The 14713-nt window shown below is 42.6% G+C and overlaps 1 protein-coding gene across 2 annotated transcripts in view; it reads right to left on the bottom strand.

Moving 5' to 3' along the window:
• The window catches only part of ppp2r3a (protein phosphatase 2, regulatory subunit B'', alpha), a 42597-nt gene extending 30200 nt beyond the window's left edge, over positions 1-12397 (bottom strand). For both annotated transcript variants that reach the window (XM_089005155.1, XM_089005154.1), the window contains exon 1: positions 12175-12397. The gene's annotated coding sequence lies outside the window, so the exon portion shown is untranslated. The remainder of the gene's footprint in view (positions 1-12174) is intronic.
• Between the last annotated feature and the right edge of the window lie 2316 nt (positions 12398-14713).

Below are 14713 nucleotides of genomic sequence, written 5' to 3' on the forward strand. Positions count from 1 at the left end.
TTCCATTGATTTATTGATTATGTTGGTGACACATTGGCACACAGTTTCTAAGAATTTAACTTTGCTTGAGTTGCTGTTCGTGAATTGGGCTCGTTAGCTGCTAATCGGCTATGAACTCAGTGCTAACGCTAATCTGGACCTGTCTGGATCGTTTGAATGGAGTCAGTTGGAGGCGGGAAGCATCTCAAACACGCAGTATAGGGAGTTGGAGGTTGGTGGGGGTCTGGTAACCTCTGTTCTAGATGATCTATGAGCCCGGGTTAGAAATATCTTAGGATTGAGTCACGGTTAGCGTCAACGGAGAGAGCGCGTATGGCGTCAGGCTGCACACATCTGTTTGGAATGCGTCCACGCAAATGGCAAAGATTTACGGCATGAGAAGACTCAAAATGGCTTATTGGACCACCGATGGTGTCACACGAGGACCCGCGTTTCTGCCATCTCGCGCACACACACACACACACACACACACACACACACACACACACACAAATTCCTGTTTCAATGGTTTTGTGAGGTCCGGATAATTCCAGATAAGGAGTCAGGTTCACCATTGCTGATAAGTTTATCGAAAGAACTAGTGTTACATTTGAAGACCCCATTTCCCACTTCAACTTCTTTAAAAATAAAGAATTAAAAAGTGGACTTGAAAATTAAATAACAGCAGGAGTGAGGTTTCTGAACGGGTACATTCAAAGTCCTCACCTCTGTAGTGAATTTGCTTAAAATATCGTTTGACTTTTTGTGGTATGAACTTTATCCTCATTAAACACGAACACACACACACACACACACACAAACACAAGCAGTGAGTAAAATGTGTGTGTATCCAGGTGAAATGAAACTATAGACCAAAAAATCATTTTGGGTAAATTTGTGAGGACCTCTCTGAAACTTTAACAGATGCATATATAGACCCTCTAGAAGCTTTTAGAATGAAAAACTTGTGAGGACCGGGAAAAAGGTCCTCACTTGTAAAAAAATGTCCTCACTACATATGGTATAAAATTAGTTGGTGGTCCTCACAAGACTAGTCATACAAACACAAACAAACAAACACACACACACACACACACTATCCATGCATGCCTGCTTTCGGCATGGTGATCTCATATGGGTGGGGGTGTGTACAGTACATACTGTACATGCGATGGCAGTAACAGCCAAAGGAGTGGGATATATTTGCAAATACACACACACACACTTCTTTTTTTGACACCTGGACGAAAAATATCCTGAAATTTTTTTTTCACCAATATCAGTATCAGTAGAAACCCAGAAGAGCGATAAAAAAATGGCTTCTGGGAGAAAAAAAAGATTTTTATTTGAAGGCCATATAACGCAAGTATTCGGTGGTACAAAAAGAGCAATAACGCCTACAAGCGACTGGAGCACCAACAACAAAACACCCACTCACCAAAGTTTGCGTCTCACTTGGAACATTAGCCTCAACTTAAGCCAGCTTCACAATGAACGACATCACGCCAATGGAATGTAGCGTGTTACGATAACGGCACTTTTATTGGCGATGGCCTCGGCTACCTTGAGAAAAGGTCTTGTGTGTATCAAAAAGATTCCTCCCCTCAAAGTGTTTTAATTTTAACTTTGGTCAATAGTCTTCCGGGCACTTAGCGAAACGAGGCTATGTTAAACAAAGCGATTTTCGAATCTATTGGATTCTTGCTCTGAAATGTATCAGATGACAAAAAAAAGCCTTAGCGTTACAAAATATTATTTACATCTATTATTTATACATCCATTCTTTGTCCTCAGCTCCCTAAAATGCTTTGTAGATGTAAAGTATTTACTTCAAAAATGTATTAGGTGCTTGTTTGGTGATTGATTTTTCCCATCCTTCACAACATCAGCTAGGAAGAGAAAGGTTAACGCCATTGGAGGAGAGCGAGGGCTACCTAGACCGACTTCCACAGCAAAGCGGAGACTGTGGAGCGATCTTAACAAGAAACGTTATCGAACAACATACGGAGAACACCAGTTGACCTCTACGACACCCGTTTTGTAGCCAAGAGTTTACAGAAGGCAGTGAGAAACTGGAGCGCGACAGCAAAGTGGAGACTGCGGAGCATTCGAAAGTGTTGCGGGAATTCACTAAAATGACGTTGGCTTAAGATAAATACAATAACATGTCGATAAAGGGTCTCCTGGACTTACTTTTATCCGAGAGGAGACGAAGGGCAGGGGGGAAAAAAAATGGAACGCTGCAGCAAAGTGGAGACTCTGGCGCAACCAGCGTAAGACATTCTGTGCTCCTTTTGAAAGATTCAACCGGGAAAAAATAGAGCACTGCTAACAAAGTTAATGAACAACAACAATGCAGTAACTTCTTGACATCTTCAGACCAATCATAGATGAGATGAGATGAGACTGAGGAGCATAGCATAGCCGTTTCCAGATCCCAAAAAAAGGGGGGAAGCTTGCATTAGCATATGCATCCATTTTTGTCTTTTCTTGCTGTCTATCCTCAGATGTTATGATGAATCAGCTACTTCCTGGTTTGGCCAGAGGTCAATTATCCTTCTTATGGTCCCCATTATACTTCAATGGGGACCGCAATCATAGCAATGTGCACACCCGCACAATTCAGAGTTCAAAACTTGGGAGTCCCGACGGATTTGGTGGCAGCGTGACCCTTTCAAGTCGAGATTCGGAGAAGCCGGCCTGCATTAAGTAACAGCCCCAATCCTAAAATCCCATCTTCTTTCGGGATACAAGTTGCAAAGTATTCATAGTTTGTTTATTTGAATCTCTTCCTGGACCGAAAAGAACCATTTGAGGATTAGGACTCTGGGAAGGTTTTAAGCGGTGGAATTGACAAAAACTCATCGATCTCAGAAGGTCAGACAGTTAAAGGGGAAGGCAAAAAACACCTCGTACTCACATTCCCGGAGCAAAACTCGTCACAGTCTTGTGCATCCGAGCACAGCCTTTGCGGACAAAGAGACTACATAAAAGAAGTCAGCAAACGTCTTCAACGACTTTCCCATTTACGATGCGTCATGCCAGATTCTTTGCCGCCGGCGGCGACGGACCGAATCAACCGCCAGAGTGATAACACCACTCGTCTGGCAGCTCCTTTAAGTGTGTGATTAATATATACGCATGTTGGTTTATGTTAAAGCCCTGAGTGGAGGTATTGGGTAGAGGGGGGGGGGCATTTTGAGGGCCTATAAATACGAGCTGACGCCAGAGGGATAAGGTAACCTCGGTTTCCTGATTCAGCCGAAATGATGGATACCTTAGATCCTCCTTATTCACTAGTGAGGTCTCCCTTTCACTGGAATTGCCTGGCGAGCTAGCTGGAAGGGTATGAGTGGCGGGGTGGCAAAATATGACAAAAACAAACGATTTTTACGAGAAAAAAAAACGAGGGTCATGATCCGATAGTGATGTCAGTGAAAAAATAAAACCGGACAGTATTGGTTGAGAATCATTTTGCATCTATTAGTAATTCCATACAAGCAGTCCATTTCAGACGTTCGGACTGGAGACAGTGCCCCTGAAGAAAAGACAGGAAGTAGAGCTAAAGGTAGCAAAGATGAAGATGTTGAGGTTTTCTTTGGGAGTGACCAGGTTGGATAGGATCAGGAATGAGTATATCAGAGGGACAACTCACATTGGAGGCTTTCGAGAGAAAGTCAGCGAGGCCAAACTGAAATGGTTTGGACATGTCCAGAGGAGAGAGAGTGACTATATCGGGAGAAGGATGCTGAGCCTTGAACTGCCAGGCAGGAGACCGAAAGGAAGACCTAAGAGGAGGTTTACAGATGTTGTCAAAAAGGACATGAAGGTAGCTGGTGTGAGAGAAAAGGGTGTGCAAAACCGGGTTCGATGGAGGCCACTGATTCGCAAACGAAAAGAAAGAAAGAGTCCATTTCAGAGGTCGCCCCCGCACTTCGACCCAGTAGAGTCCAAAGTGCAATATCTATATCGTATCATTAGTATAAAAGGCGTCGGATTACATTTTACGGCGCCTCAAATAGCAGTCATGAGTCTGAGCGAACTAAGACCACACGCCGAGGTTCCACAAGGGTCTGTCCGTGCACCACTTTGATTTTAAAACGAAAAGATGATTGAGCATCACAACTTTGGGATTCTCCATTCCACGTCCCACGACTGTCTATGTCCTACTCGTTTCAATTGTGTCACTACAAAGTATCCAGTAAATCACTTGCATAATCACAACGAGACCACGATGAAATTATAGAGTCACGGCGGCGCGTACGCCACATCAACAACAGGTCAAGTGACGTTTTTTTTTTCTCTCTCTGTGCCCTAAAGCTGAACCTTTAATTAGGACGCAATGAAAAAGGCTCCAACAAATCAACGGGCGGCTGTATATTTTATTTTCAGATCTCACTACGATGTAAACTCTTCCGAAATTGTCAGAAAGTCTAAGCCAAAGAGTCTTTGCGACTCTTCTAACGTGGCTGCCGGGATGCAGCCCGAGTACAACAACGCGGTACAATTGGGGATGGACACGCGGCCAATACCAGAGCCCACGACATCCGAAACAAACCCCGCATTTCATTTCCCAGAGGAGCCGCGAGCGGTTGACCACTGGCGGCGCAGACGCCTCGCCGTCCCCACAGTAAAAAAATACCACGTCAGCTCCGATGTGGGTCAGCTAAGTCTAAATCCTGTTCTTCCAATACTGCGTATAACATTTATAAGAGTTCCAGTCTTATACGATTTAGCGTCACTGTTGAATAGTTTTGATTCTCTTGCCAACTAAGTCAACCAAGGAGAAATACTATCCTGCGGGGTGGGGTCTGATGGATACGGGGGCATACAGAGTCTACAGGCCGGGGGTTCATACCTGTATATGCGCCATAACTCAACTGGATCTAGATCAATAATATCTGTGAAAGATGATTTTGGGACATCATTCTGCAGTGTGAAGTATGTTCAGAGATATTCGGAAACCGAACTGTCAAACCTTAAATATGAACCACCGACACCAATGTTATTTGTGATGGCAAATCCTTCTGTTTGACCTCATCCGTTTGGCTCATAACTCCCAGAAACCAAAAATCTTGCCTCACATTTTCAAAAAGAACTTTATATCCAGGTATTTAACGAGGCCAGGTTTTGAGAAAGCCAACTCTCTTATCCACGTGTCCTAATAAAAACAATAACCACCCTTCCTTAACCACGCAAAATGATGAAAATAAGAGCGAAGGAGCCGGCAGGCTCTGCGACCACAGCTGCAGACCGACAATAAAGTCTTTTGATTCGCGGCACTTCAAAAAAACAGCTGATATCAAACGATAGACTTCTCGGTGGAATAAAAATAATAAAATAAAATACTGTAAAAGTGTGGGTGGAAGGACTCGGAGAAACAATCCCGACTGTTTTCGCAAACATTAGTTCGGAGGCGGGTCAAAGGCAGCACTGGCCGGAGGCTCTGTGCTAAATAAAACGTCTTTCCGATGAAAATTCTTCGGACAAATGGAAGAAAATAAAGCTGGCGGATTCTTGTTGACAAAAAGATAACTCTTTGGAAATCTGGTAATGTCTGTAACCATGGTAACCTCAAGGATGTGGTGAATATAATTCCAATAACAATGTAAAACTCTCGGTACCATTTCTGTTCGCTGTGGGTGTCCCAATATTTTTGCCGGTTATTGTCCCTTTTGCAATTGTGTCTCGTTTGGTCGGTATCCTACCGTGCGGCGAAGACTTGCAAGGGTAACCGGTTTCGGGGTTTTGTCTGAGTTTGTCAAAGGTTTCAAACACGTCTGCAAGCAGTATTAGTTGTCAGCAGAAATGTCAGAAAATGTCTTTTTAGATGCGTCGTTTCTATCTATCTATCTATCTATCTATCTATCTATCTATCTATCTATCTATCTATCTATCTATCTATCTATCTATCTATCTATCTATCTATCTACCTACCTCACTGTCTGGTTATATTTATTTATGTTGGTTTTTGTGTTTATTTTTTTGATTATTTAGTTACTTGTTTTTTTTTTTTTTTTTTTGGGGGGGGGGGTATTATGTAACGGGGAGATTTTAGCTGTTTTAGCCTAGCTATGGACGGTTTTGGGTCCAAGCGTTGACAGATGACCCCCCACCACCCTCCTTAGCAAACTCAAACTACTATTGACGAAACAGTGCTTCAACATGTCTCCTCACGTGGATAATTGTCGTATTCCTAAACCATTTGTGCACTAATCTCCCACTTGAGTGTGTTCGCGACCGTATTTGTGTCCTTCGAGTTTCCAGCCACTACGAAGCAAGGAATGTAATTAAGGTCTACGTTATTGTCTCCGACTCAAAAAAATATAAATACAGTAAAGTCTCGTTATATTGATATCGTTATATCGATAGTACTGCTTATTACGATACTATTTCTATGAACGCAAGGAGAAAATTTACAAGCCGCAGGATCGGATATATCGATATTTTTTCCGACTCCCGACAATATCGATATAAGGAAACTTTACTGTACATAAATATATTGCCCACCCCCCCCCCCACCTCACATGTTAATGTACTTAAGGGATCTTACTTCCTGGCGCTAGCTGCAGATGTCGAGTGGCATCACAAAGAGCGGCAAAATCCCAAATAGGTCGTTTCCCCTTCCCGAGAGGAAGATTACAGATTTACCGTCTTTCTGATGTCTTTCCTGCTCTGTTGTATCGCTCCTTCATTTCCATTTTTTATTTTATTATTTATTTTTGCCATCTTTTTTTGATGCTGCGGTGGCAAGCGAGACGAATGGTCTACCCGCAGCGAGCAATAAAAGCAGCGAGTGGTCTCGTGTTTTTTAGTTCTGACGGTCACAGTACGTCTGGTACGCAAGTCAGGATGTGGTCAAGGCCCACGGGCATCCATCAACCTTGGTAATTTATACCCCCGTTTTGACCATCCCCCCTTAATAAAAGTTTTTTTTTCTTCCCTAATCCTAAGTGAAAGTAAAATATGAAATACAAATGCATCATATTCACATATTCCATCGCTCTTTGTAGGGTAGAGTGACTAAGCCACAATGTAAGACAACCTGACACCCGGTGGCCTGGAGTGGAACAGCAAGCGACTTTCCATCGATCGTATTAGTTGTCAGTGGAAAGTGAAAAAAAAAATAGCGGACTTTTACTTCACGCGAAGGAAACTATTTTTTAGTTAGCGTGAGAGAAGTAATAAGCTTACAAAAAGCAACCTAGAGTGTTGATGTGCAAACAGTGTACACTGCAGTGCCAGGGTTTTTGTCATTGTCACTCGAATCCTAGGACCCACAGAATATTGAGTTTTAGGAGAACATAAACATTCCATACAGCGTAAGAAACCTTAGACTCTCTTCTCTTTTTAGAAAAAAAGTTAATTCCTAAGTTATATGGGTCTGGAGTTATCTGAGCTTGAAATGGGGGCAGCTGTCCAAAATACAATAGAATACATATGTATTGATTTGTATAGTGCTTTAACAACAGCTTAAGCAGTTAAAAAAAAAGTGCTAACATGGACAAAAGGCTCATGCTGCCACCTCGTGGAAGGCGAAAAAGAACATTGCCAGAGGTCTGACCAGCGCTTTATCGGCACCCAAGCATGAAAAAAAAACAGAAGCTGAACAAATTCGGGAATGGCGATCGACGTCATATTTTCACTTCCCGAATACATTCGTGAATGGCAGCGAATGAGTTAAGATAGTGAGTGTTGGATTGGTGCCTCGCAAAGCATGAGTATTTTTATGGATTTGTTATGATTGGAAATATAATACTGTACTGGAAAAAAAATTACAAAAAAAACTGTCAAGGCGTTTTTAAAAACTTTGCTGGTACCGGCAAATTTTAGTTCGCTGCCGAAGCCTCTTGGATGAGAAGCGAAACGTCCGACACCTTCAAAGAAGTACAGATGAGGGCTGAAGAAACCTTGTCATCGATGGACCACTCCTGTACGACTGAGAGCTGACACATATGTAAAGGCGTTTTTTTTTTAAATTTGATTTATTTATTTTTGTTTATTAACTTTAGATTGTGTAGAGGTACCTAATAAAGTGGAAGGAAAAAAACATTGCCCGAGGTCTGACAAGCGCTTTATCGGCAGGCAAGAAAAACTAAAACATGAACAAATTCGAGAATGGCGCTTGAAGTCATGCTTTTCAATACATTCTGGAATGGCAGTGAATGAGTTAAAAAAAGGTCAATAAAGTATTTTTAGCCAAGACTTAAAAAGTGGGAGGCACGGTGAAACCGCACCAACATGACCGTGAACGCTACTGCCATTGACTTCGTTTTTTTTTTTTTTTCCTTTTTGGCAAGTAGAGGCCCAAAGTGGGAGAAATGCCGGCCGGGTTCAGATACTCGGCGTGGACGACGTGTACAAAGAAAGCCAGTGTGGACAACAGAATACAATCAAACGGGGGCGCCATACACAGAACACCAACTCATCACGCAGACGCGCTCCAACGCATTCCAGCGATGAGAAACAGTGACATTCAGACGGCGACGACCAATCGGAGCGCTCTGCGCCACATTCACAATGAAACCAGTCAATGAGGGAGCGGCGAGTGATTTGGGGATGGCGGGTGGGTGAGGGGGCTCGTCTCATTTATTTACTTCATCCTCTTCCCATTCATGCATTCATTCTTTACGTCGCCATTTTTTTTTCCTCTCACGGCGGTTTGAAGGTGATTTAAAAGGAGTCGTCGTCCTCCTGTGCGCAAACAAACTCACATGGATGAATCACCCTTTTGTGCTTTGGAATTTGGTACACATCCTATGCTTTGGGTGTGTGCGAGTGTGTGTGTGTTAAAGTTAAAAAAAAAAAAGAAAAGAACTTTATGTCTGTACAAACTGGTGAGTGACTATTATTATTATTATTATTAGTAGTAGTAGTAGTAGTAGTAGTAGTAGTAGTAGCAGTATTAGTAGTAATATTATTATTATTAGTAGTAGTAGTAGTACTACTATTATTATTATTATTATGAGTAGTAGTAGTAGTAGTACTATTGTTATTAGTAGTAGTATTATTCGTAGTAGTATTATAAATATTATTATTATTATAGTAGTAGTAGTAGTAGTAGTAGCAATATTATTAGTAGTAGTCGTACTACTAGTATTATTATTATTATTATTATTATTATTATGAGTAGTAGTAGTACTACTATTGTTATTATTATTAGTATTCGTAGTAGTATTATGAGTATTATTATTATTATTATTATTATTATTATTATTATTATTATGAGTATTATTAGTAGTACTATTGTTATTATTAGTAGTAGTATTATTCGTAGTAGTATTATGAATATTATTATTATTATTATTATTAGTAGTAGTAGTAGCAATATTATTATTAGTAGTCGTACTACTAGTATTATTATTATTATTATTGTTATTATTATTATGAGTAGTAGTAGTAGTACTATTATTATTATTAGTAGTAGTATTCGTCGTGGTATTATGAGTATTATCATTATTATTATTATTATTATGAGTAGTAGTAGTACTATTGTTATTAGTAGTAGTAGTATTATTAGTAGTACTATTGTTATTAGTAGTAGTATTATGAGTAGAAGTAGTTGTATTATTATTACTATTATTATTATTAATATTACACGATTTCACACCAGAGAAGCGCAACGCGCGCTGCCTGGAAAAGAACAACAAACACACACACACACACGCACACACACAGGCGCACACACAAACACACACACTTTGCTCTTTGACACCGACTTTCCTGTTCACATCTTCATTTTTTTCGCAGCCAGCAGCTCGATATGGAATATGACACGACCACCCACACACACATGGACACACACGCACTCCCAGACATACACACACTGCTGGGAAATGTGAATGACGACGTCCTTGCTAGACAATTGTAGCGCTGTGCTACACACTGATGAGTAACGCAACATCAGCTTTGTGTGCGTGTTAGCCATTTAACAGCAAGCTGAAAGCTCCTTAATTCACCAGGAGTCAAGGAGGATGCACAAAGTGCCGCAATTCACGTTGTGTTTACAAAACAAACGAGAAAAAAAAACCCTGAGGCTTCATGGAAAAAAAAAAAATATTCTTAGCTAGCCAATGCGCAAGTATTTCAGCATCCACGTGGATGCGTTTGAAAAATACAAAAAGGGTCGATCGTGAGGGTGCGGCGTGGTTTCGAGTTCAAACGGTGCCCCGCCTCGATGATTTCCCCCCCCCCTTTACATAACAAGTGCGAGCCGCAAATGTAGTCGCGACAAGTTAGCTGTTATGTCATCATGTCAATAAACGTGCAGGATTACGATTCATTCACACAAATGTTCTTGCGCTGTAGTGTTGTTGTTGTTTTCGTTAATGGCGGCAACAGCCCCCTTTGCTGGGTTCTGTGTGAAAAGCTGGTATTGTATTGAGTGAAAGTAGCGACCAGGCTACAGGGTTATACGCATTGACCACCCCCCACCCCGCCCAGCGACTTGCCGTAAAAGTTGACAGCGACTCAGTACACCACAGATGTCAAAGTCAAGGCCCAGGGGCCAAATCCGGCCCGCCACATCATTTTTTCGGCCCGCGAAAGCAAATCAAACTTGTGCAATTCCATGATGCTCGCTGAAATCCCAACCAAAATGTCATATTTTTGGATGTAAACCACAATAACATTCATTATTCTTGACTTCAGATTTGAAAACTAGTTACAGGTAACATACAACTTACATCCGGTTCGACTTACGACCACCCGTACTTACAACCACGACCTCCAGACCCTATTTTTAACATTTTAATTCTAGGCCTGGCACGGCAACACGCTAGCAGGCTGGCAACGTGTTGGATAATTTTGGCCAGCCAGCCAGAATCTCACTCTCGCACAGCAATCGAGCCTGTGGTGGCACCAGAGGGGGGAGTTTGCCAGTCATTTAGCCTCCGAATCTCTATTCAACATTTTGTATGGATTTCAACTTAGGACCATTTTGACTTACGACCATTTGGTTGGAACGGAACTTGGTCGTCAGTCAGATGTTACCTGTGTTCATTAATTGGTTGTGCGCTCTATATGTAATATGTGGAGGGGATTAAACGTACTAATGGCTTTCCCAAATTCATAAGGGGCCTCGAGAGGAAACCATAACTACAATTTGGCCCGCGGCCAAAAAACGACTTTGACATCCCTGCTGTACACGAATCCACAGGCTTGTTTACATTTTGTTCCCCATCACTAATGAGCCTGAAACACACCATGAGATCACTTTATTACTACCTTGATCTTTTTAGTTGTTAAGTGTTTAAAGTGAAATGTGTGACACCCCCAGAGAAGCCTGGACCAAACACACGTCCACATACACCCCTCACCCTCCCAAAACAACACAGCCTGAGTGGTTTTTGTGGCCTTCACGCAGTCGCAATGTCCAACCTGGCTCCAGTTACCGCTACACAAAGACCGTTAAGGTTCCCATCATCTCCACGGACAAATCTATGAAAATCCCAGGAAGGACATTCACTAAAGGTTGGTTTTGTTTTTCCGTCCGCCGCGCGCTCTGACCAAAGATGTCTGTCATTTCATGTGTGTGTATGCGTGTGTGTGTGTGTGTGTGTGTGTGTGTGAAATCTATTCTAGGAGAATTCCAAAGAGGAGACCTAGTGACTGACCCCCACCTCACAGGATCTGACAAGAAATCACCATACACACACCCCAATAACACACACACACACATACACACACCATAAAAACAACACATTAAGAAGGAAACACGCGTGTGGAGGACACTTGGCAGTTCAAACAGTGTCACGACCGTGTGGCGTTTAATGGTCAGGAAAAAGAGTGGTGTTTTCTACGACTTGCATCCAAACGCATCTTTTAAGTGACAAGTTAACACCGGGGAGAGGGGGGGGCAACAACACAAAACATTTTACCTGAGAATATTGTATATTCAGACGTGTCACTTAAATGTGATGGACTCCCTTCGAAAAAAAACGCCGACGACATAATCGATTGGGGAAAGTTACCTAGAGAATCCCCGCATTGTCCGGGGATCGCTAGCGCGCGTAAGCCGAAATCCAAGCTTGCTACCCGGGTAGAAACACGAGCCAGAGTCGGGTTAAAATACTTGTAAAAATACAACCTGGGTGACGGAACCATCGTCACGTTATGTAGGAAAAACAAGCCCAAAGCACGTCGTAAAGTTAAAGAACGAAAAGAAGGCAAAAGACAAAAAAAAACGCCGCTTACCTTTTCTCCCCTCTTCTTCGTCTCCCCGCCTCGTCCTTCACCTCCGCCGGTTCGCCGCTCCTTCCGCCGCCTGCTTGGCCGTGTCACGACCGCTGCGGACCCGCAAAAAGGAACGGTTTAAACGTCAACAGCCGACCCACGGTGGTCTATCGATATGTTTCTAATGTATTTCAGTGTCGGCGTTTGTGTGTGACAGGTTTTGGGAAGACTGAGCCGAGTGAGAGTGAGGAGAACCGAGGGGGGAACTTAGGGGGAGTTCCCGAGAGCAACGCGACGGAGGCGGATACTCGCCGAGAGTGACAGGCCGGTTAGCTTGTAAGGAAAAGGGCTGCTTTCTTATGTTTTATTCTTTTTTTTTAACGAAACAACCATAAACAGTTACGCTGTTGTCTTTTTTTAACTGCGTCCGTAAGAAAAGTGAAAAAAAAAACATGGCGTCTGCCCACTTGTCCAACTTTCGTCACGATTACAAATGAAAGCTCCACAAAACGCATTTCAGAAGAAAATGAAAATGTCTCCAATACCACGAATAATTATCAATCAAAATCGAATGATGTCTTGACTAATAAAATGTAACATTCTCTATCACGTACGGGTTAGATCGGCTCACTTTTGGAGGATTTGTAATTTCTTCAGTTTCCTCCAAAAGCAATGGCCGGCGGTGGATTTCATCGGTAGGCCTGCAGTAGTGCTACGTCTGAATCAATCCAGACTGAAAAAGGTATGGTGTGATTTACTCAAGGGTACCAATAGACAGAAAATAACTCACCGACCTTTCTTAATGAGGTCCATTTTTTCTTGAAAAGTCCGTCTTGAAAATGGCTTCAACTGTAAATCTCCAACCAAATCCATTTTCCTCCATTGATTTCCTTCAAAGAGGACAAACCTTCATTAGAAAGTGTTCCCTTCGCTCAGCGGGACATTAATCCGACAATCATAAACATTTCAGTGAGAGGAAATAGCATGCTTTCTCAAGATGAAACATACGGGCAGCAAATATCAAAACACTAAGGGGTCTAAAATTGAACCTTGTGGAACACCACACCACACGACATCACCACAGCAGTCTCAAAGGGGTTTCTGACCATTAGAATCCAAGCCACCTTCAAAAGTGACCAGAAATACACATCTGGCCCTTTAAATGTTTCTAATTGTAGATATTTTTTGATAAGCTACAAATTTCTTTCGCGAAACCTCAAACCGCGATTTTAAATGCTGATAAACGTCAAACACACTTGAGCGCGCCCAGGAGGTAACACGCCACATGTTTAGCTGACAGGAGTGTTGCCGCAACAGCTGCCTCGTGTCGTGGTATCTGCGCAGCAGCTGAGGGGGGAATCCATCTTAAAAGCCTCGCCAAGCAGAGGTGGTAGCAGGGAGGGGAGGGTTGACACAACATCAGGATCCGATTTGGGAACGTGAAAAAAAAAAATAACGCGCAGGGGTGGAGATGGGTGTGGTGGTAGTGGTGGGGGGCTTGCATTGAAGTGTGAGGATGTTGCATGTTCTGCACGACCTCTAACTTTTGACTTTTACAGCTCTCTGTACCCCCCTTGTTGCGCATCACCAGGTCAAAGGTCAAGGTAAGGCATGCACTCATTCTTAAAGGGCCCTGTCCGACTCACGACCTCTGAACCCTTCCGGCCCAGACGGCTGCCTTTCAAAACATAGCTTGTAGCAGATCGGTACATTCTACCACGACGTCTCTGATCCATTGGTGAAAAGGATGCGAGAACTGCTTGATACAACAAATAGGGTGCAGAAAGTGTTGAAGATTGATTGTGTCTTTTGTGTTGTGTCACATCATTTGGTGTTTTGTGTTTTTGTTGTTGTTGTTTTTGACTTCAAGATGGCGCCACGCGAGTGGCTCCCTTTATTATAATAATAATAATAATAATAATACTAATAATACATTTCATTTACAAGCGCCTTTCAAAACTCTCAAGGTCACTTTACAGTCACAGGATCAGTTTTTCTGTGGGTGAGCAGCGGCAGACACATGCGCCACTCAACCGGGAATAACTCAAATAGATCAAGTTAGCTAGCTCGCTAATAGATAACTGACAGCTTTACAGCAGCTCCTGTATTTTGTTTTTGCTGCTGTGAAATGTACATTTCTCCACTGTTAGACAAATAACGGCTCATTTAATCTAATGTAATCTAATCACTGATTTTTGCAGGTGTGCTAAATTTCACAAATTTGAACTCTGTTGCGTACCAAAACAGCAGAACCAACCAAAGTACGTACACGAGGCGGCTCAGCATGAAATGGAAAACTACAATGTGCGCTTCCCGCATTTAGTCGCGTTAAATGGCCATTACGTGTAAAAGCCCTCCGCTCCATTGAAGCCTCCATACCGCAGACTGTAGGGAGACCACGCCATTTTTCAGGCTGGACAGGAACACGCGCGCGTATATCGCATTCAAGTTTACACTCCGAGCATTCCGCTGACTCTCGTCTTCGGATACATTTTTGGCATTGGACTGCGGCTTTGAGGAAAAGGATCATGGGAGCAGTGCGTGCTCTTTTCGGGGTTTT

This window comes from Hippocampus bargibanti, linkage group LG09 (genome assembly GCF_051943395.1).
Source record: "Hippocampus bargibanti isolate YZ-2025 linkage group LG09, ASM5194339v1, whole genome shotgun sequence".
In the NCBI taxonomy this organism is placed as follows: domain Eukaryota; kingdom Metazoa; phylum Chordata; class Actinopteri; order Syngnathiformes; family Syngnathidae; genus Hippocampus; species Hippocampus bargibanti.